The following is a 6,000-nucleotide window of genomic DNA, read 5'->3' as shown; positions in this document are numbered from 1 at the left end:
CTCCAGTGTATGTGCGGGTGATACAACAGCAGTGTACTAATGGCAGCAATGGCAGTGTGATATATTCACAGCCCACTACATAACAACCCCCCGACAGCATGACAAATGTGCAGAGTTTGGTAAGTAGATGGGGGACAGAGGCTGGAAAACAGGCATATATGTGGAACACTGTTGCCATACATTAAGCAAGGTGCTGGTGTTACAGGGTAGTCTGCAACATACCCTTAGTCAGGGAATTGAGGTTAGATATAGACATGGATGTAGCCATGTACCGGTAGCACGCAACACACACACTGCCAGTGTCATATCTGACACAGGGCTTGTGTGGTGGACGGGCAACACATGATATGCATACCTCTGCCCAGCAAGAGGTAGGCCCACAGTAGTGAGCTATGCAGACAGACTGCATTCCAAGGTACACTAGTATGTACAAACACACACCCTGTAACACCAGTACTATGCAAAGCATTACACAACTGTACATACAGTCTGTCTGTAGTTCCTGAACCTCCTACAAATGTGTCTGCTCTAAGTGTGCATGTTCTCCTGTGAGAGATATTGCTACCTGCTGCCTGTATCACTGATGCCTACACACAGGATGGATTTCCGTCAAACAAGAAATGTGAAGGGACCATGGCCACATGCTGTAGGGATTTATAGTAGGTGCTTGCCATGACAGTGGTAATTCAATGTAGTGCACGTGTCATGATATTTATATATATATATATATATCTATACATAGATATACATATATATATCTATATATATATATATATATATATATATATATATAGATATGGCTATCTGGATAGGTATATGTACATATATTTCCACCATATTTCCTGGACATGGAGTGTAGCCATATCCCAGCCCCTACAGTCCCAATGTCGTAGTACAAGTGGATGTCATGTATGTATAGCAGGTATATTACTAGACTGTTGCTACTGTCATTGGGATTGTCTTCACAGACATGGTGTGTGTGGATGCTGAAATCTGCTTAGAACATGCGTGTCATTGGCTACTGACAGACATCCTACGGACATCATTGTAAAGTACCGTTGCTAGCATGTAATGCCCCTGTGGAGTGCAGCAGAGATATTGGCCACTTTATATTGAACTTCAGAAACACCCTGTACAGTCCAGAGGTATGCACATATTCCCTTAGTGCACCACATGTGTACCAGGCCTGACAATATGGATGTAGACAGCCATGTAGAGAGGTACAACACATAACGACTGGTATACATTTGGCACCATAGGTGTTGGAGTCACACACTCCTTTCTGGCCTGACACATAATGACTGCTGGTACAGGGGTACCATGTACATATACTACCCACTAGATATTGACATACATCTGTACAGAATCCCACTGGTCTGTCTCACATACATGATGTTTAAGAGAGGCCCGGCAGCAGTACATGTGGCATGCATCTGCACGTGACATCCCACTGGTTAAGTGCAGTCCGCTGTTAGGCATGTAACAATGCACTGTGCAGGCTACAGGCAGACTGGATCAACACTGGCCTACATCTTGTATGGGGGAATGCACATGTACTTGCATATCTAGCAGGCTCAACAGCCATGTCACAGCACAGGGTAAGATACACCTGTGTGACAGTGCATTACCACAACCAATGTGAACATAGCCACAGCCACATATGGTAGGCTTGCATAACATTACAATATATTGACTAACTGTTCTACACCATCCTCATATGTGCCAGTCACAGAATGTCCCTACATATACTGGGCTGCTACACAGTTTGGTCTGATGGCTGTCTGTGGTATGGGACATGTGTGTGTATGGCCCTACAAACGTGTACGGTGAAAGGTACCATACAGTGGGGCAGCATGTGACATCTGATAGACGGGGGCTAGGACAATGACATCTACCACAGTCTGTACACAGGCTAAAGTATATATTAACAATACGCACACTGCCAACATTCACCATCACTACACAGACCTCAGTACTGTGCAAACATCCACAGAATGTCCGGCTTATGTCATGAAATATAACCCCTACTGTACACGACATGTGTAGCACTCTGATATATCACTGGCTTGTTATCAGATATGATGACACTATTTATGGCGTACAGCACATATGGACCACTTCATGCATGCCAAATGTACCAAATGTTGACAGTGGTGTGGCTGACAGCACATACACAGGGCCTGTGTAGACATGTTGCTGTGATAACCTTGAATATTTTCCATTGTAACGGTGTTTGTTGCAACATATGTCCTATGAGGGATATAAAGTCAGTAACTGTCACGGCCTTGACCATCTACAGACTGCAATCCTCACACTACCGTCTGCATTCCACAGAGAGATGCACTGTAGATAACACAAGAAACCATAGGCACAACACTGTCCAGTCTGCAGATGTCCCTGCAGATGGGGGTTCCTCATATACATGGAACTGACATGGCAGGTATTACTACATGTATGACAGGCATATCCAGGCAAACACTATTAAACCAACATTACTTCAAATGCAGTATCGCAGCACTTACAGTCTGTAGTCAGGTCAGGCACATTCCACCTCCTTTTTGTTGCCCTCTTTCCACAGTGTATGTTGTTGGAGGTGAATCCCCAATCCATCTGAGATGCTGCTTGCCAAACAACAGATCTAGTTCCTGCTCACAGTGACTGAAAAGGCCCAACACCACCATGAGGTTCATAGGTATTGGAATGTGTTTCCATGCAATTGGCTATGAGATTGTTACCACAGCTGTCCTATATGCAATCAGCAAGGGGAGGGCTGCAATTCATGCAGAGGCCATCAGCTGATCATGAGTATCACATAAAATACACATGCTGCTGCCTAAGCAAGGCAGTTGTGGGTCTCCACATCCACCAGAGAGGGAGTGGAGGAGGCAGACAGAGGCAAATACATGTCAGGGAGGGGTGGGAGTGTAAAACTGAATCATGTTCGTGTCACACACCTACCAGCACAGGGTATCAAATCCACAACAACTATGTAGTGCTATCACAGTTCGATGCAGTTATTGGATGCACCACATGAGTATCTGATGTTGAGCACTCAGAACATATATGTGAGGGTGAGTGACATCTGTAGATTAACGGTAGGTGTCAAACACATGCCTGTCTGCACGAACAGTTGCCAGTGTCAACACAGGCACACTTACACAGGGACGCACACACACTGACACACTTGGCATGGCCAGGAGTGCAACTCATCACTAGTGGGATTGTCACAACACATCAATGTGCAGGTATCACATGCATCACACTGGTCATACGGAGGCCGTATGGGCAAAGAGTACAAGGAGATGGCACACATCAGACAGCATGCTTCACTATGCCCTGAGGGGTTGTAGTGAGTGTGGATGTGGACATACGCACCATACAACACACACACACATGAACACACAGGGTTCCAGTTCTTACATGCATAGGTGCATGTATACACAGGTGTGTGGTGGTCAACTGTGCCAGCAGGCTGTACAGGGGTAGGCAATGGGTATACCTTGGCATCAGGCCACTTGACAATTGTCTGCATTGTGGCTCAGGCCTGTAGATACTGCATTTGCCCACACAGGTGGGTATTGCATCCCCCATCCAGTCACCTGGGTGACTACTGTGTGTGGCCAATGCTGTACACCACATGCCATGTATGTGTTCCTTAGTCCATGACATGGATGGTGTCTGGGATGTGTACACCTCCCACATGCATGTACAGTGACATGTGGAACTGTACCTGGGGTGTCTGGCCCATGTTGTGAACACAGATTATCATCGGATGTGCCAGTCTTTCCCACCTGTGGCAGGAACTGGTACTAGGCAGCAGATTTACCCTTCACCTACATTAATGGCATGCCAACAGCATTCCCTGTTGTCAGTGTCATCTATCCATACAGGGCATGTTGTCAGGCATGGTATGTCCATTGTGAGTCACATGTGAAGGCACCGTAGGTGGTGCTGGTGTCCATTGGGGAACATGGTAGAGGTGCACTGTCTGCATGAACGTGCATATTGGACAGATGGGCAGGGTGACATGCCCTCTGTAGCCCACTGCTATCACTGCATAGCTACTATCAGTGGCCAATATGCAGTGTACTACCCATGTATTGGCTGCTGCCTAGGCATGTGTGTTCATATGACACATGGGTTGAGTGTGTGCTCTGGGTAATAGTGGGGTTGCTAACTTGAATTGTCTGGCCTTGATGTCACATCTATGGGTATGGCTTTGCACCCCAGCCTCCCAGCTAGTTTACATCTGTTATCCCTGTATGGGTGACATTGTGATATATAGTAGGGCCACCATAAAATAAATTAGCAAAACCCCCTCCACAATACCCACAGTTGACACACACTCACCTCTCCACAGGATACAGGTTACATACACACACACACACACACACACACACACACACACACACACACAGACACACACACACAGACACACACACACACCCCTGTCATGTCTGGGAGTAGAACCCCTATCTAACCATTTTATTACACTACACAGTTATAGTACGCACCATGGACATTACTGGAGTACTCTTTCCCTACAGGTGTATTTCACAGTGAATGACATCAGCAGGATTACCAAAGTAGGGCATTTCAACTGTACTGCAAGTGACTAGCCTAAAATGCATTGCTCCCAACACAGACAGTGAGGCACACACTAAACATCCACAACTGACATGTGTGGGTACAGAACCTCTAATCAAGGTCTCTATCACACTACAGCATGGCACTGTAATGGGACACACCACAGCGATTGCTAGAGACATCTTTCCCCAAAGGTGTATTTCGCATTGAATGACATCAGCAGGTTTATCAAAGTAGGGCATTACAACTGTACTGCAAATGACTAGCCTAAAATGCATTGCTCCCTACACAGACAGTGAGACACACACAAGACATCCACAACTGACATATGTGGGTATAAAACCCCTGACCATGGTCTATATCACACTACAGTATAGAGCTGTTATAGGCCGCACTACAGAGATTACTAACGAACTTTCTCTCCAAAGTTGTACTTCACAATGAATGACATCATCAGGATTGGCAATGTAGGGCATTTGAAATGTAATGTGAGTGAGTAGCCTATGATGCATTGCTCCATACATAGACATTGCAACATACACAAAACATCCAGAACTGCCACGGGTGGGTAATGGAAACCTACCACAGTTCTGCACCACATTACAGCAGTATGCAGTTACAGGACACCATACAGAGATTACTGGGCTATGGCTTTCCCACATGTGCATTTCTAGGTGTGTGACATCAGCAACCTTGCCAAAGTCGAGTATGTGTATTGTACAGGTTGTGAGTGGCCTAAAAAGCATTGTTTTCTACTCAGTCAGACACTCACACACACCAACACACAATTGCCAAGTCTGGGGTTATAATATCTATCTCACTACTTTATCACACTAGAGCAATATGCAGTTACAAGGTCTGCTATGGAGATTACTAAGCTATGATTGCCCCAGAGGTGTATTTCTAGTTGAATGACATCAGCAGCCTTGTCAAAGTAGCCTATGTGTATTGCATGGGGTGTGAGTGGCCTAAAAAGCATTGTTCTCTATTCAGTCAGACACACACACAGATTCACACACTAGCACAGTTGCCAGGTCTGGGGTTAGAACATCTACCTTACTATGTTATCACCCTAGAGCAGTATGCAGCTACAAGACATGCTACAGAGATTACTGGGCTATGATTTCCCCAGAGGTGTATTTCTAGGTGAGTGACATCAGCAGCCTTGCCAAAGTCAAGTATGTGTATTGTATGGGGTGTGAGTGGCCTAAAAAGCATTGCTCTCTACTCAGCCAGATACACACACACCGATTCACACACCAACAGTTGCCAGCTCTGGGGTTAGAACACCTACCTCACTACTTTATTACACTCGAGCACTACACAGTTACAAGACACACTATGGAGATTATTGGGCTATGATTTCCCCAGAGGTGTATTTCTAGGTGTGTGACATCAGCAGCCTTGCCAAAG

Source organism: Protopterus annectens, chromosome 7.part0 (genome assembly GCF_019279795.1).
Source record: "Protopterus annectens isolate FY-2018-M chromosome 7.part0, PAN1.0, whole genome shotgun sequence".
NCBI classification, from domain to species: Eukaryota; Metazoa; Chordata; order Ceratodontiformes; family Protopteridae; genus Protopterus; species Protopterus annectens.
This window is presented reverse-complemented; position numbering follows the sequence as displayed.